The sequence below is a fragment of the Cupressus sempervirens genome, chromosome 10 (assembly GCF_028749045.1).
Source record: "Cupressus sempervirens isolate cs-2001-9-10 chromosome 10, ASM2874904v1, whole genome shotgun sequence".
Lineage (NCBI taxonomy): Eukaryota > Viridiplantae > Streptophyta > Pinopsida > Cupressales > Cupressaceae > Cupressus > Cupressus sempervirens.
In genome coordinates, this window is record NC_143127.1 from 178,629,850 (window position 1) to 178,648,781 (window position 18,932).

General features: G+C 36.0%; 1 long non-coding RNA gene across 2 annotated transcripts; it reads right to left on the reverse strand.

Moving 5' to 3' along the window:
• Positions 1-11,202: 11,202 nt before the first annotated feature.
• LOC149533217 (uncharacterized) lies at positions 11,203-14,755 on the reverse strand. 2 transcript variants are annotated; one of them, XR_016358126.1, is made up of 3 exons: positions 14,515-14,755; positions 12,063-12,615; positions 11,203-11,636 (listed from the first exon to the last, which is right to left on the reverse strand). It is a non-coding gene; the product is annotated as an uncharacterized LOC149533217 (long non-coding RNA). The 2 variants fall into 2 exon arrangements; XR_016358125.1 differs by having other exon boundaries at positions 12,063-12,647.
• Positions 14,756-18,932: the final 4,177 nt, after the last annotated feature.

The following is an 18,932-nucleotide window of genomic DNA, read 5'->3' on the forward strand; positions in this document are numbered from 1 at the left end:
CATAGTCCAATCCACATAAAAGCAACATTACCAAAACTGACCAAAACTCAAAATTGAACTACATAGACAAAGATAAACTCATGGGTTTAAAAAGGGTGGGAAGTCAAACACATATCCTCCTTCTTAGGACAAGTAATTAGGCTATGGTTGGGATTGGACGTAGACATTATCTCTCCATTCTTACTATTGAGATAATGTGATAGTGCATGCTCATCCTTACAATTCAAGGAAGTTGATGTTTGATACCTGCAAATTTGTATAAAAGACGAACATGTGTGTGTGTGTGTGTGTGTGTGTGTGTGTGTGTGTGTGTGTGTGTGTGTGTGTGTAAGCAAAACAAGCAATGGTACAGAGTGGTACATTGTGTAGATCTCGACTAGCAAGTGACTGTGACTCCCTCCCTCAACCATATTAGGGACATTAAACATTAATGTAAAACAAACACACACACACTATACACATGCAGGTATGAGGTAAGTATAATAGTAAATCCTAAATATAAATAATATCATATTATAACATGAATATATCATCATCGTGAGGACATAATAAACATCATTCTAAGAAACGTCATATGACATCATCATAAAATTAATTTCATTAACTAACTAAGAGCAATCAAAGGATCATCACTGCAAGTAGGAAATTGTTACAACCTAACATAATTTATTACTCTACATATCAAAATATTACATTTCAATTATCAGATAAGGGCTAACCTATTTGTAGAAGAGTCATATAAAATTTTAACAACTAAGTCTACAATGACAGAAAAGGAGGGGTATTACAATGCCATGTTAAACTTTGTGTCGAGTGTTGTCCTCTGTGTGCATTATTATTTTCTAATATTGGATACATTGCACATAATTGTTATTTATGTCTTGTTAATCCTACAACTTGTACATATCATTTCAACCTACTTCAATCTTCATTTCTCATATTTCCCAAAATTATCTAAGCTTAGCTCACCTACAATTCAACTAGGATGATCACATATAGCATATATTTCAATGAGAATAATTACATATAACATTGATTTATAGTTGAATTATAAATAATTGTTCTACTAGCATAAAATCTCTTTTGATTCAGTGAAACAAAATTAAGTAGATCCTTATAAAGTTGAGAATCAAGAACTATAGACGCATCCATAAATTTGTAAAAAAATAGATATCCTTTAGCCTAAGTACGAAATTTTTATTATAAGAAATCATCATTCTCAAGATTTGTGGACTAGTTTACATTTTCAAACCACATACTTTTTGATATATACTACTAGCAATTGCAACTTGGTGTGCAATAGATAAGCTAGAGTAATATGTAATGATTAATTAGACCATGTTATTTTGATTTGTAATTTGGAAATAAATAATATAGAAATGTTATATTATAACTTATTCACTTTTTTTATTTTGATATAAATATTTATATTAAAGAAGCTATAATCTTAACACATTACTAAATTGTGTCTTATATGACTTTTAATTAAGATATTTAAATAACAGTTATTTAAATTATTAATGTAATTTTTCTTTTTTAAATACAATATTAAAAAAATTGAATGCATCCAAATGTTAAAAAACGTGATAAGTAGGAGATAATTTCCACAGCAAGTCAAATTATGATATTGCTATCAGGATTTAATTGTTTGATTTTTGAGTCAAACTCATTGACCCATGTTTCATGAGTAGTGATTCAACATGAATCCATCTCTCAAGTGAATAAATGGAACACTTAAGCACTCGTTGGATCTAGGTGATGCTCACAGGGGTGAACCATTGGGACTTCCCGGGAGGTCACCCATCCCAGTACTACTCTAGCCTGAGTGCACTTAACTATGGAGTTTCTTCCATGGTTAAACCCAAAGTTTGCAACCCCATTTGCAAAACCTCCACCAAGTGTTGTGCCTTATGAACCATTCATTAGAAATCCACTTAAGCTCATCAATTGATAAGTAGGAGATAATTTCTATATCAAGTCAAATTATGATATTGCTATCAGGATTTAACTGTGTGATTTTTTAGTCAAACTCTTTGACCCATGTTTCATGAGTAGTGTTTCAACATGAATCCATCTCTCATGAGAATAAATGGAACACTTAGCACTCATTGGATCTAGGTGATGCTCAGAGGGGTGAAGCACCAGGAGGTCATCGAGATCAAGAGTACCTCTAGTTACACCTATTTGGGCATTTTGTTTTCAAGATCACGTTTCAGCTTGAGACCAACCATGATGCCATAGGTGAATAAGGGGTTGGGTTTATTGGTCTTGCTTGAGCAACAGTGCTTTAGACACCACTTCAGGATACTATATCTAAGATGTCTATCTTAGACTCCCTAGTTAGACCTCTTGTCCTTTATGGTTCAACCATCTAGGGGCCCTCCCTCTTGACCACCGATTGGGCTTCAGTGGAGAGAGTTTAGACTCTCCTTCTACGGTGCCTCATCCGTTGTCAACCAACTATTCCTACCAATATTATCTTAGCCAAGTTTGATGCTCACCCCTTCAAACTCTGTACGATATTTGATCTAGTTTGATTACTTCACAAACTCAAGGATTTTACAAATCCTATTGATGGGAGATATCGATATTCTTACCTAGCATATTGTTCCTCAGCTTTGATTGTTGCCTCAAATCTAACTAGTCGTCCTCGTTGTTGGTATGCTCAAGTTTCTAGGCTTTTCAACATTATTGGTATTGATATTGATCACCTTCCCTCTTTTCAGTATTCCTTGGTCGCTCCCGCTCATCTCCTTCCTTCTTTGTCGGAGTTGAACGAGATCACCAGGATGGACATCTATAGGAGGTATATCTAGGTGACTTGGGTTGATCATCCAGGGGGCCTCCGTCCTCGTATGGCATTCTATGCAGATCACTTTGTGGACATCCAAGACGGTGTCATTGTTCATCCTTACTACTCTTGACAATAGCCCCATGCCTTACGTATCCAATTGGGTTCTTTCAGAGTGGGTTCTCTCCAACTCTGTATTCAGATAGATCATCAGGCTAGAAAAGTCGAGAGGATTTGTCAATGTTGTGACATGGATGCAGTTGAGAATGAGATACATTTTATATTCTATTGTCTCATTTATTATGAGATTAGAGGGAGGATTCATTGCTTATTCAGAGAGTACAGGTCCTTGTCCTCCTTTTTCAAGTATGATGACTATCGATGCCTTTCTCTTTATCTACAGGAGGTTTTTTGCCTTTGGGATCTCACCCTTCAAGAGCTTTCTACCCCTAGGTTTGTGGATCCTCACTTTCTTATCACCTCTTTTTTCACTCTAGTTACCTCTCCTAGGGGAACCAAGCGGCCTCAATGCTCATCCATGAATACTCACACCGGAATGAGGAGACCATGCAGAGACCACGTGCACCACCACCATTAGCAACGTACCTCCTCTCTCTAGCATTGGGTTCAAACTTCTCGATGCACAGCTAGTTATCCCTCCATCCTGAGCTACTTTTCCACAGTTGTGAACCGCTAGTTTTACAATTTTGTAACCTCCTTTTTGTTGGTTGGTCATCTTCTTCTCTTTTGCTCTACTTGTCTCCACTTTGTTTTGTTGTTTCAGACACCATTTGGTGGTCCTACTGCCTTATGGCCCCTACTTGTATTCTCAATTCCTTAGACCCATTTGTGGTCTCTTGTTGGACATTAATAAATTATCTTATCTTCTAGGGATCTCTTCTTCTTCCTATGCATAAGTATGTGGGGAAGAGAATTTGTTATTCGTTCTTTCATATCCCTTCTTGAATTCATTTCCTCTCTTAAGACTTTTGTTTTCTTCTTCTCTCGTCTTCTCACAATTTGGTGTTCTTGATAGTATTTCCTCATTGCGTGATGTTTTTCTTTTCTTATGTGAATGCATTATCTTTATATGTTACATCTCTTTGCATTACATGTGTGTTTATTCATTGTGTTGATTATAAGATGTTCTTTAGATGTTATAATGGCATCCTTTCCTCTCTCTATTTCCTCTCTCTATAGATTAATATTGTTGTATAGAGCATTCTTATTTTTAGGTATGTATTGTTTTGTTACATGCATGACTATGTGTTTTTGCCTAGCAAAGTGTCTTTTCATATGCTTCTCATATAAAGTCTCTTACCTTATCTATGATATTCTTTTCTAGCATTTTACGTTGCTTGGAATTGATTATCTTATGGTGTTTTCTTTCTTTTATCCCCTCTATGGCGTAACATTATATGTTTCTTGTTGGATATTGGGTGTTTGCATCTTGTGCATGACTATTGGTTTTTTGCATATGACTCATCTTTATCTTCTTCAAGATTTTGTTATATAATCCACCGCAGATTTCATTTTCTCGTCTCACACTTTGGGGGCAAGACACTTTGTATATTCTTTATCACTTTTTATAAGGATTTACCTTCCTCGACCTTAAGTGGAACTTGTTTATTATGTGACATTGTTCTTTCTTTATGAAGAATTGTGTTTTGGCTATGGATTCTCTCTTTTGCAAGAGGTGCATGTCTTAGGTCATCACCTCTTCTTTATCAAGTAAAGCTATGTACATTAAATACACTTTCCCTTGCTTGGATATATATATATCAAGCACTCATCTTAGGTGGACGTCTTCTTATTAAGATTTCTCCCTTTTTGAGGATCCTCTTTCTATAAGCAATATATCATTTTCACAATATCTCTATATTCTTAGATTGCAAGAGAAGGCTCTACACTATGAATGGAGTCTACATTGTTGCTTTCAAGATATATCCTCGTTGCGTAAAGTAGGTATCCTCTTTTTTCTTCCTTCTCATGTCTAGTATCTGGACATGACAAGGAGGGGGGCATATATACACCCTCCTTGTACACAATTTCTACTCACATGGGGTAGCAAATATGAATTTTGAGCATCGCTTAGAGTACTTTAGCCCTAGATGCTAGATATGGTTTCTAAGTCATCCTCAAATATATGCATTGTTACTTCATCTCTCTTTTTGCACACACAAACACATCCTAAATCTCATAATGAATAACATGAATAAACTCGCTAAATCTCATTCATGGGCAACACATCCACACACATGTTAAATCTTATATTTGGGTACTACATAACAACTTACTAAGTCCCAATATAGGTAACGCATCAAATACAACATGCTAAGTCTCATACACGGGTAACACACTTTTACAAATGCCCGATGATACAATAGATGTTGATGTATGCATGGAACTTCGGTGGGTTGACTAACGAGTTACCATCCTGTTAGACCATACAACTCCATCTTTTGTAGTAGCTCTCTTGGTGATCCACAGTAAGGTGGGCACTCTACTAGGCGAGGTTATCACTTTTTCTCTCACTTCTCTCTCTTTGCTTTCATGCTAGTAGAGATATATCTAGAAGTTATGTTGATTAATGATGTTGCTCTTGCATTTCTTATGTCATCATTTATGCTCTTGTAGTGGCTTTCCAAATATGATATTGGTGGGTGAGATATTTCTTCAACTCACATCTCTCTAACTGGTTAATTTAGGTTTTCTTTTAACACTAACCCCTATGTCATGTCTTTGTCTTTTTGTTTTTGTTTTCTTTTGTTTTTCTTTACACCCTCGTGCATGGATGTGGAATTAAGACCCTTGGTCTTGGGGGCTTATTCCCTTTTGATTAAGTGATGTTCTATCTCGTTGCAAGTCGTCGGATTTTTCTCTTCTTCTTCTCTATAATTTACCAAAAGTGTGAGTTAATTCACTCTCAAAGTGGGGGCTAAATGTACCATCTTAAATTGGACACACTCTAGTTTAATGAAGGTTTAGTACATATTTAATGTGAGATCATCAATCTCCTTGCACTTCTCCTTCCTTCTTCCCTTTCTTGTCCCTTCTCCTAGGTAGAATTCGGGTAAAACCTAATATATCCTCTTGCAATTTCCTATTTTCATGGTGTTAAGTTCAAGGTAGGATCTATCCTCTTAAGTCCTCCAATCTCTCCATCCATCCACTTGGAATCTGCACTCCGCACTGAAATGACTATATCTTAGACTTTATGCCTGATTTCTAGAATATGAGACCTATTTTGGATTTACAAAGGGATCACAAAGGTTCTAGGCCCTGGTTGTGAAGGGCGTAGTGCTCTCCTGATTGGCCCTATTTTGGGTCTCATGTCCAAATACCTTCACGATATTGATTCCTAGGTAGGTTGGCCTACGAGATTTAGGTAATTCCAAGGTTTACATAAACTCTTCCATTTGCTCCATTGTCATATCTCATCATCAAGTGTTCAAGGATTTGCATGCTCAAGCTCTCAAGATCTCAAGCATCCAATGCATCCAAGCTATTTCTCCATTGAAGATCAAGGATTTATGCATTCAAGCTATTGAAAGAATTTATGCTAGATCTTCTATTATGTTTTCAACATTCAAGATCTCCCTTCATATGTTCAAGATCCTTTGTTTCGCCTTCTACATCCATTCTTTCAAAATCTACATTCATCTACAAGGCGAATTCTAAACACATTCACTCATAAAGGTTTTCGAAGTTCAACGAAAGCTATTACATCTACATACTTGATTACATTCCAAATTCAAGAGCATGTCAATAGATTTGCATTGCTTCATGTTAGATCTATCACTACTACCTACTAGCATTCTATCTTTATTTTAATTCAAGGTTAATTCTTAACCTGAGATTTGACAAAGGCAAGGCATCCAAGCTATTTCACCATTCAAGATCAAGGATTTATACATTCAACCTATTAAAGGAGTTTATGCTAGAGCTTCTATTGCATTTTCAACATTCAAGATCCGTTGTTGCATCTTCTACATCCATCGTTTCAAGATCTACATTTGTCTACAAGGAAAATTTCAAGCATTTTCATTCATAAAGGTTTCAGTTTCACTTTGATGTCCTTTATAAGGTCTTTGAAGTTGAGTCCCAACTATTACATCTATAAACTTGATTACATACCAAATTCCATATATTTACATTGCTTTGTCTTAGATCTATCACTACTTCCTTTTATATCAATCAAACCTAACCCAAGGGGTGGATCTTGGTCTTACCCCTCCATAACTGTGTGATTGACTATTTTCATTCATAAAGGTTTCGGTTTCACTTTGATGTCCTTTATAAGGTCTTTGAAGTTGAGTCCCAACTATTACATCTATAAGCTTGATTACATTCCAAAATTCCATATATTTACATTGTTTTGTCTTAGATCTATCACTACTTCCTTTTATATCAATCAAACCTAACCCAAGGGGTGGATCTTGGTCTTACCCCTCCATAAATGTGTGATTGACTTGCTTCCATTTTCCACCCATACATTGTCAAAATTAGAATACCATCTTTTTCCCCGAGAGCAACCCTGCCCTCTTCACCTTCCATCTTAGGCAACTTCTTCCCCTGGGCAACTTCTCTGAGATTGACCAAGCTACTGCTATGTTTGACTTGATGATAGCTGCAATATGAGAGTTCGCCTTCCTTTCCATCCCCCATCATCATTTTCGTCGCTCCAAGCGTCGTAATACGTTCCCTATGAACCAATGGTTCGATGATGACTATAAGGCTTATCATCGCCACTTGCGTTCAACCTTTAAGACTTGCTTCACTGCTTTCACGTCTTTGACCCACTTACTTTTATTTCCTTTGCTCCAAGAAACGGTCGTTCATTAATTCCCAAGTCACTTCGTGTGCACCACGCTTTCTCAAGATCCCAAGTTATTCTAGAGCACTTTATTCCCCCGTTGTTCCACCACCCCCGCTCTCCTTTGTCGATTTCATCTCCTTCACCATCCATGCTTCCACTCTATACAACATCCCTGGCCAACACACACCCCCTCCCCCCCCCCCCCCCCCCTTTCACCTCACCCCGCCTCCCCACTGCTACCATCTTTTTACCCCCTCCAACATTCGTGAGGCCATCAAATATATGAGATGTAATAGGGCGACTGACAAAGAGGGCTTTCAAGCGGAGCTCCTCGAGCTTGGCACCTCAGTGTTGTGCTCCTTTCTTCCCACACCCTTCAACATAGTGGTCTGCACTGGCTTCCCAAACTTTTGGTTGAGGCATGTGATTTATCTGAGCCACAAGTCTGGATTGACTTCAGACCCCAGCAACTATAGGACTGTCATGATTGGACACACATTTGCCAAGCTCTACACAACATTGAACACTTGGACCACATCATAACATTATGTGCTATTACTGAGGAGGCTTGACACCACTCAACGAAAGTTTACTATAGTTTCATAACTTTTGTAAGGCTTTTGATGTTGTCCCACGAGAGGCCCTTTTCCAACAACTCAAAGACATTGGAATTTCAAAGATCTTATTGACAACTATTATGAGGTTATAAGAGAACGTTGTGAGTAGATTCAAGACTCCTCAAGGTTGCTCGACTCCTATCCAAAGCACTACTGCGGTGAAATAAGGTTGTCATGTTTCCCCCACATTGTTTGGCATTCATATTGATGAGCTCAAGACCTCCCTCAAAGTGTCTTCACTCCTAAGTGATGGTTGCTACTTACACCAAGTTTTGATTTCCATTCTCCTCTATGCTAACAATGTGGTCCTTTTAACATCTCCTCCCAAGAGTCTTCTTTTATTCTTTTAGAATAATCAACATACATCTCTAATTCAACTTATGAATAATGAAGTTAATTAGTTAACATCAATTGAAGGTATGACATGAATAATTGTTAGGTTGTTCACTCCCAACAATTTCAATTATAAGTTGGCCTCAATTCTTTTGAATTCCAACATAGGAACCTACACATAATTTCAAAGAAATTGGATTAAAAATACCTTTCTTACTTTTTCAAAAAGTTTTCAATGTCAAAATAGACTCATAATTTCAATAAAATGGTAATAAAGCATCTTTTTGCTTACTTTTTCAAAAAGTTTTTAGAGTCAAAATAGATTTAAGGCATGATTAGACTCAAATTACTAATCATATTTAATTTAAATTAAATGCTACTTGAGAAGAATCAAGATGTATAATAGTCATGAAACCAGCTAGTAAGATAGTAAGCCTACTTTCTTGACTTCATCCAATTTAATCCAAAGCCTACTTTCTTGGCTTCATCCAATTTAATCCAAAGCTGCTTTCTTTGAATCATCAAGTATGAAAGTGTGAAGTTTACAATAGGGCACAATCACAACATTGGCCTTAAACTTACCTATGACATTACTTTTCAAGAGTGAAAATGATATGATATTCGATCATGATAACTAATTATTTATGTTACATTGAACACACCCATGTGTGTGTGTATATATATATATATATATATATATATTCTTGTATTTACCAACACAAATCTGAACTGACAATTATGAAACTGATTTCCCAGCAATACTAAGTGATAAGCTACTCGTATGACCCGTAGAAATTTCAAGCTTTCATATAACAGAAAAATTATAACGACACTTCTATTTTATTTTAAACGACCACCTGCAGAATTAAAATTCATTATTCCCTCAATTTCATGCATACTCGGTTCTGTAGTTTGTAATGAAGCCCCATTTTCGGATTTATTTCCAACTCAAAATTCTATCAAGATTTTAAAAATCACTTCAGAACATCGTCTATCCTGTAGGAGAGTCGTCTAAAAAGCTTTTCAATTATTGACACACTAAAAAGGAAAAACCTAGCTACAACCATAGGTTCGGCGACCCATTTTCATAATAAATGCTACCTAGTGTCCTCCAAAAGAAATGACAATAAAGGGCTATTAAGCACAAAACCTTTAATCCCGGTGTGCGGCATGTCCGAACTAGTTGTGAACTCCAGGGTATGAATCAAGTTAAATACGAGGCTCAGACTAGACCCCGACCGAAGGGACCAAACACGACCAGACGAGCCTTCTCACATTTCAAGCAATCACAAGTTTCCAAAACAAAAAAAACCTTTTAGTGGCAGTAGTTGTAAACTACATATTGACTACACATTCCTGATGTACCAAAATAAATACAAGGAAAGAAGTTGCAACATACAACCAAATACTACACGATTTCAAACCTCATTCACAGTTGAGACTATTTTCTTCTGCAAAATTTCTGTTATAATGATAGAGACCTACCTCGTAAACATGCACTCCCCACTACTTCGGAGTGAAAAATCTGCTCTTGACACCTCTACTTTACTCTCTCGCATAAAGGAGGGGGGTAAGTGACGGAAGTGTATTGGGTAAGATTTAACCAGATGATAAGGCGAAGAAAAAAAAGGATTAGTGAGTTTATTGATTCGTCCCTACACATAATGAATCAACTAAATCAAAAATAGACCACCCGAAGCAATTGACATGCCATATTCGCACTTCCTCGCAGAAAAGGCAAAACTCTCCCATTTACTCACAGAACTAAAGGCAAAAATCAAGAATTATAACATGGTTAGTTCCACCATGAACATTATAAAAAATAATAATACTGATGGCTCACAACACGTCTTCGGAATTTCAGCTTTCATGTTAAAGAAAATTAAATTCCAAAATAAACTATACCAATGATCTCATTTCTCCAGCGTTTGATTAGGTTTTCTTTTAGTATCCTTGATCTACCCACCACGAAATCCATAGAATGCACCAAATGAGTAACATTGTAAAATACCAAATTGAACAACCCCACTATCGGCGTGCCTGCCTTTCCAAATAAAATTAATAATCGTGTAAATAAATTTCAAAACATGATAAAATAGTACCTACTCGTTCGAGCTTCTCTGCTTCTCGTTTTGTGATATCACTTATTCTAGTCCTTAAGTTCATTCAAGTTAATTAGCTTAAAATGAGATTAGTGAATCCTTGATTTAAGAGTAGCCACATAACAATAGTATGCTTTCAAATAGAGGTGATCTTGAGACTGCCAGATTTTAAAAAGCATCGAATCAGACTAGTTTTGTTGCAGGTTTAAGCCACCCACCTTACATTAATACCATAGTCGTCGATGACAGATTGGATTACATTTTCTAAATTATATGAACAGCTACTGCACTTTAAAAGTTTCAATACAACATAATACCTGTAATGCAAGCTCAAGAATTACCACAACTCCATTCAAAATAGCTCAAACTAGGACTCATATCACAATATATCTTGTAAAACAGTTGAGTCTTGCATGTTATAAGAGGCTGCCACTAGATACAAATTCAAATAAAGAAGAATTCTAAAAAAGCGACCTGATGTTTAAAATGCTTCACATGCTATGATCTGAAAAAAGAAATGGATAGACAAGGAAAGCAGACTGAGTGCAGAAATATGCTTCATTGGTAAAAGGTTAATGATAATGATATGATGTAGAGAAGAAAGAGTTTGAACTACATAATAATAAAGGAGGAAGCAGCAAGCTAACTGCGTAACAAAGAATGAGTGCATACTATTTGTGGGGCAAATGTTCAGGTAAGGAATGCAGAAAATACAGTACTGAATAGATTCTATTATGCATGGATAAGTGCATTATTAAGCACTACTGGGAGACCAATGAAAAATTCATCAATTTTGCCTGAAAAGCTACGTTGATGCAAATCCATATTGCTTCTGTCTCTTTCATCAAATTGTCATTGAATTCTTCAGAGGAAAATAATCGTTTTGTGTTGGAGATGATTCTCTTCAACTTGGGCTTCATTAGTGTTTTTCCTCAACTCTGTCTTCTGTAATTTGCCAATCTAAATAGTTTTACCTGAAAAACAAAAATAAGGAAAGACTTACCACCGATACATATAACAAAACAAAAGGACAAGAAATCTTATTTTCGTGTTTGTGACTCAAGAAGTGGAGCAACATAAAAGGAATTAACAAACTAACGAATAAAAGGGGTTGAAGTGCATGCTAATGAACATTTGAACTAATAAATGAGGAAGTGGGCTGTACATCTATAAGGGTATGAACAAATAGTAGTATTTTTTAAGCCAACCCAAACTGGAACAATTTGTAGTTCCCGGCTTAAGTAAATGACTGGCAGCAATACTGAATAGGCAGACGACCACAACTAAACAAATTTAAACATGTCTAATTTTTATGATTAACAAAAAGGGCAAAAGAATTTAAATTAAAATCGAGAATAATTGATTAAGTAAATGCTTGAGTAATACCATTTGAGGTGTACCTGCTCTTCATTTCATCTGGCATAAATTCCCTTTTCCTTGACTTGTTCATCTCAAAAGTAAACGGCTCAATAGAAAATGGCCATAAAATTAGTGTCCGTTTCTACCACATATGCGAGCTCGCTCTGCTAAACTCTGAAGGACTCTGCATTATGCTTTACAAAAACAAAAGGCTAGCTATATGAAGTGAAATATCGCACATGGTTTTCTTCTAAAACTCTATGAAAGAAATCCCTAAATTTCAACACATTTTTGTCTCAAAAAATGTTGAATCCAGTAGCATGTGATGCATTGTAGATATGTTGACCACTGTATGTCCATGATGATTTATGACACATCATAGGATAAATATTAGTTTGTTCTATGTTACACCATTACCATACCATGGGAATGACGTAATGGAGCAAACAAAGTATTTGCCCTATGATGTCTTCATAAACCATCATGAAAGAGGTTTTAAACTTACATTTGCCAACAGTGTCTACAATTGATCACAAGCTATTGGACTCAAAATTTTCTCAGAGAAAAGTGAGTTTAAATTTGGAAATTCCTTTTCTAAAGTTTCACATGTTATGTGTGATGTTTCACTTCGCATAGCCAGAATTATACTTCATACAAATGATACTCAAAAATCACCCTTACCTATTCTATGAAAAATTTACGACAGTTTGGTCATTTGTATATCTTTTTTTCAACATTTTAAGAAAAATTATAAATTGTCAAATAAGAATCTTCTATGTTCAGATATTCTCATCAATTTTTATCAATCATTAATATAAAACATGGCACAAAAAGGAATTTTCGTTTCTCCTTTTGAAAGGAAATGTTTATTTTTAATCATCAACAGTCATAACAAATCAAAAAAAAATCAAGCATAAAATTTCATGGGAAAATTTTAAATATATCATTACAAAATCCAAAATATGTAATTGGTGTCTGTTTCTACCACATATGCAAGCTCTGCTAAACTCTGAAGTACTCTGCATAATGCTTTACCCAAAAAAAAGGCTATATGAAGAGAAATATTGCAGATGGCTTTCTTCTAAAACTCTATGAAAGAAATCCCTAAATTTCAACACATTTTTGTTAAAAAAAATGTTAAATCCAGTAGCATGTGATGCATTGTAGATATGTTGTACATATGTTGACCACTGTATGTATTAAGATTTCATCCATGATGATTTATGACACATCATAAGATAAATATTAGTTTGCTCTATGTTACACCATTACCATCCAAGGAGAATGACATAATAGAGCAAACAAAGTATTTACCCTACGATGTATTCATAAATCATTATGAAAGAGGTTTTAAACTTATAGTTGCCAATAGTGTCTACAATTGATCACAAGCTATTGAACAAGAAAAGTGAGTTTAAATTTGGGAATTCCTTTTATAAAGTTTTAGATGTCATTTGTGATGTTTCACTTCGCATAGCCAAAATTATAATTAATACAAATGATACTCATACTTCATACAAATGATACTCAAAAATCACGCTTACCTATTATATGAAAAAATTATGAGAGTTTGGTCATTTGTACATCTTTTTCTTAACATTTTAAGAAAAATATAAATTGTCAAATCAGAAATCTACAAGAACAAGAACAATATCATTTTCAGCACATAATATTAAGGCTAGAATTAAGGATCACATAGTTTTCTATTTTATCTATTTATTCTGTTATTTCCTCTAAAATGCTTGTAATATTGACCTTCCAACAATACTAAGAGTGCTGTATCAGCTTCTTCTGATACCAAAACTTTCATTCAAGATTTCCAAGTGACAGAGAGAATAAAACCAACAAGAGTAGTAAACACAAATATTTAATGACCCTTCATTCTCGCATTTATTTCTAGCCCAAAATTTTCTGAATATTGAAAAATATAATAATACATCGTCTAACCTGTAGTAGAATCATTTACCTTGGAAAAGCATTTCACTTGCAGGGCACGGCAAACAGGAAGAAAAAAAAACCACACAATACTCGCAACATCTCACCTAGGGAAGATACGGAGAACTTTGCAGCTACAACATACAACGTAGATTTTCATAATAAATGAAACAAATGCTCTACAAAATAAATTACGATTATATGGTTGTATGCATGAAACCTTTAACCACATGTTCCAAAATGATATAGCTAGCGAGGAACTACCAGCTATAAAGCCTTGAATCCTTTTGATTAGAAACCAAAGGGAAAAACCCTAATGGATGGTTTAGCCATGAGGCTCTTACCATACGCCCGATTTAAAATATCAAACAAACCAGACATGTCCTCCCAAGGGTTTTCTACCAAACAAGACATAAATCAAGCAATCGCGGATTTTAAGCCAAAAATCTTCACAGACAAAAGTAGTCGTAAACTACACATTCACAAAACATTCCTAGTGTACCAAAAGAAACATTGAAGGAAAGATGTTTACTGCATACAAATTTACAAATTTCAAACCTCATTCACAGGATTTGTTATTCTCCCCAAATTTTCTGCTATAATGGCACACGGGCCAAACTCGTAACCAGCCGTTCCCTCTCCCTGAACAGATTCCATTGTCCGTTCATCTTGTTCATACCCCTCTCCCTCTTAACCCTAACTCTGTTCCAGCCTAACCTACCCTTTAATCCCTCCCTCGCTCCCTCCCATGTTGTAAGCTGAGGGAACCCAGGGAACCCTAATTCCAACGAGGAAGACTAGAAAAATGAGCACTTGTGACTTCTTAAATGTTATGAAAACACGGAACCCATTCAATAATGATGAGCTAAACTAGAACTCTTGGGTTCACACATGTGAGACTTCTGAGAGCTACCAAACATAAGAAAGAGGTCTACTTCGTACGATTCTTATATGGGTCCACTTTTTACGGAAACTTCTTCAGCTTAGAGTCAAGGATTAAGGGGCACCCACACTATCAAATTGCCCAAGGCACCATTCCGATCTCATCCTTTATGATGTGGAGCGTTGCACTCCATAGACTTGATCTTGAATGTTTAGTTTAGAGGTAAAAGTTTTATCAAAAGGTGTAATAGTTTAGAGGAATGTTTGTGTGGTAATGATATATTATTATATCATTTTAGAATTGTAAATGTGATATTTAAATTTTAATATAGGTTGAAATTAATTATTATAAGGTGGGGAATTAATATTTTTGATAGCCTTCTATTGTTATTAATTTATATTAAAAATGAATGTCATATTTCAAAGTTTTTAAGGTTAGATTTTAGAATACAATATAATATTTCAAATTTTCTAAGGGTTCGTCTGATTGTCAAAATTAGCGACGCTAGACTTTTGTCCAAATCTAAAATTTGAACAATTTTGGAATTTCAAATTTGGATTATGGTTTTCAGAATATGGTTGGGACCATTTGATTCACCTAGAATTCATAATGAGAAAATATATTTCCTACGTTTGGTTGCATATTTTTGGAATTAGAATACCACCTTAAAAAGCATATTTAATTATTATTATTTTAACATGAATGAAATGTTCACAACATGATTGGAGATTGTATACCTTTTCTTGATATAGCTACAAGCTTAGTTGTACAAGATAAAAAATGTATTGAAGTATTGACAAAGCTCTTGTTAGTATATCCTCATTTTGTAGAAAAATAAATTCCTAAGATTAAGCATTGCTTTAGAGACATTTTGATTTTGATTTTGTGGGGAAAAAAATTAGTAATCAGATGTACCATTAAAAGAATGTGAGGTCCTACCTCGACCCATCCTAGCACTTCCGACATTTTGTTTTTTATTAAGTTAGAGATTGATGCAGGAGCATCTTGCATTGGAAAATTATTGGAAAAAAAAAAAATTGAAAAAGAAAAAAAGGCAAAAAAAAAAAAAAAAAGTTGAAAAAAAAAAAAAAAAAATTGTGGAGGAGAGAGAAAGTGACGAAAATTAAAGGAAAAATAATTAAAAAAATAAAAAAGGGGAAAAAGGAGAAAAGAAAGAAAAAGAGGATTTCTATTTTCGAGGTGCATAGGTGGCATAATAGGAAAAAATAAAAAAATAAATAGTTGTCATTTCATTTATCGAGGTGTGTGGGAAGAATTCTAGAAAGTTATGAATATTGTAGAAAGTTTTGGAAGTTGTAGAAGGTTGTGGAGGAATTCTAGAAGGTTGTGGATAAGTCATGCATGGGGTGGTAAGTGCCTATTTAAGCAAGGCCTATGAGCATTTCTAAATCAAGCTTGGAGAAGCTCAAGGGGAAGCTTGAGGAGTAGAAGCTTGAGAAGAAGGTGAAAGCTCAAGGAGAAGTTTGAGGAGTGGAAGCTCAAGGAGTAGCTTGAGAAGGAGAAGCTCGAGAAGTGGAAGCTTGGGAAGGTGAAGGCTTCAAAGTGTGAAAGAGAAGGAGAAAGTGAAGAGTGATTTTTCCTGAGTCTGTAGACAGAGCGCCAAATGTGAGGCAGTTTACAGCAAGATTATGATGGTCTTGTGAGTGTGTAGACAAAGCGCCGAATGCGAGGCAGTTTACACTGGGATCTTGGATCTTGGATAAAGTTGGAGAAGAGCTAGTGGCTGCGGTTTAGAAACAAGGAGGTTGCTTGGTGGCTTGCGAGCACAAGTTGAGATCTCAGAGGTTTCTACCAGAGTGTGGATCTGGACTAGCTTGGGTTTGGATTGGATCTTGCGAGATCTTGCAAAAATGTTGTTGTAATTAGATTTTCAAGTATAATAAAAGAGTTCTTTGGGAAGCATTTTATTTTCTTTGTCTTCATATTGTTGCATTCTTGGTTGTGAGTTGGTAAGGGTGGTGTGGCTCTTCATCAAGTGGTATCAGAGTGGCCCTCTATCAGTGGTATCAGAGCGGGAGACCCTGAGTGTACAAGCAGATCGCCGAAGTGTGAGGCAGTTTGTACCAGGACCTTGGTTGGGCAAAGTTTATCAGAGCTGGTGGACTGCAAATCCGTTGTCCTAGACTTGTGATGTGGTTCCTGATTGTTCGTGCGAGGTGGCAGGTTGCGATCTGACTTGCAAACAATTTGGTTGTCACAAGGAGCGTAGGAAGGATTTGTTGCAGAGGGTTTACGAAGATCTTGGGAGATGGCTCCAAGAGGATTGGACCCTAAGATGATTTCCAAAATCCATGATATAGTGGAGAGGAATTTTTCTAAGATGTTTGCTCGGTTGGATGCTAAAGCTAAGAAGGTTAAGGTGGAAGAGGATGGTTTTGCTTATCAGTTCGTGGAGCCTGATGCAGAACCTGCAGAGCAACTAGAGGTTGTTGCTGAGGATATTCCTAACCTTTCTAATGTTGGGATGGAGATTGGTTTTCATGATCAGTTGGTTGAGTCTGACATGGAGACTACAGAGCACTTGGTCGTGGATGATCCAGTTGCTGTTGGTGGTGAGTTATGTATTGTAGAGCATTTTGTGAGCAATGAGGTTGCTAGTGTTGAGAGTTTGGCATGTGTTGATGGAAATGTACATGTGGATGCTGATGTGGAGTTTGTTATTGCTGGTATGGACGCACTAGTTGTTGATGTGAATGGGAGTTTGCTAATGAAGCATTACATTCAGTTTGTTCTTGGGCATGAGCTTGTTGATTGGATGGTTGAGATTCTAGTGTTTGATAGAGTAATGCAGATGTGGAAGATTTGCATGGTGGTTTTGTTGTCCCCATTGAGGTGGAAGCCTTTGGTGAAGATGAAGATGGTGGTAGATCTTTCTTTTGGCGTCAAAGTGTGGGACACACTTTTCTATCTACCGGGGGAGTCTGATGCAGGAGCATCTTGCATTGAAAAATTATTGGAAAAAAAAAAAAAATTGAAAAAGAAAAAAAGGCAAAAAAAAAAAAAAAGTTGAAAAAAAAAATTTGAAAAAAAAAAATTTTTAAAAAAAATTGTGGAGGAGAGAGAAAGTGACGAAAATTAGAGGAAAAAATAATAAAAAAATAAAAAAGGGGAAAAAGGAGAAAAGAAAGAAAAAGAGGATTTCTATTTTCGAGGTGCATAGGTGGCATAATAGGAAAAAATAAAAAAATAAATAGTTGTCATTTCATTTATCGAGGTGTGTGGGAAGAATTCTAGAAAGTTATGATTATTGTAGAAAGTTTTGGAAGTTGTAGAAGGTTGTGGAGGAATTCTAGAAGGTTGTGGATAAGTCATGCATGGGGTGGTAAGTGCCTATTTAAGCAAGGCCTATGAGCATTTCTAAATCAAGCTTGGAGAAGCTCAAGGGGAAGCTTGAGGAGTAGAAGCTCGAGAAGAAGGTGAAAGCTCAAGGAGAAGTTTGAGGAGTGGAAGCTCAAGGAGTAGCTTGAGAAGGAGAAGCTCGAGAAGTGGAAGCTTGGGAAGGTGAAGGCTTCAAAGTGTGAAAGAGAAGGAGAAAGTGAAGAGTGAGTTTTCCTGAGTCTGTAGACAGAGCGCCGAATGTGAGGCAGTTTACAGCAAGATTATGATGGTCTTGTGAGTGTGTAGACAGAGCGCCGAATGCGAGGTAGTTTACACTGGGATCTTGGATCTTGGATAAAGTTGGAGAAGAGCTAGTGGCTGCGGTTTAGAAACAAGGAGGTTGCTTGGTGGCTTGCGAGCACAAGTTGAGATCTCAGAGGTTTCTACCAGAGTGTGGATCTGGACTAGCTTGGGTTTGGATTGGATCTTGCGAGATCTTGCAAAAATGTTGTTGTAATTAGATTTTCAAGTATAATAAAAGAGTTCTTTGGGAAGCATTTTATTTTCTTTGTCTTCATATTGTTGCATTCTTGGTTGTGAGTTGGTAAGGGTGGTGTGGCTCTTCATCAAGTGGTATCAGAGTGGCCCTCTATCAGATGTACCATTAAAAGAATGTGAGGTCCTACCTCGACCCATCCTAGCACTTCCGACATTTTGTTTTTTATTAAGTTAGAGATACACTATTTTGACATAT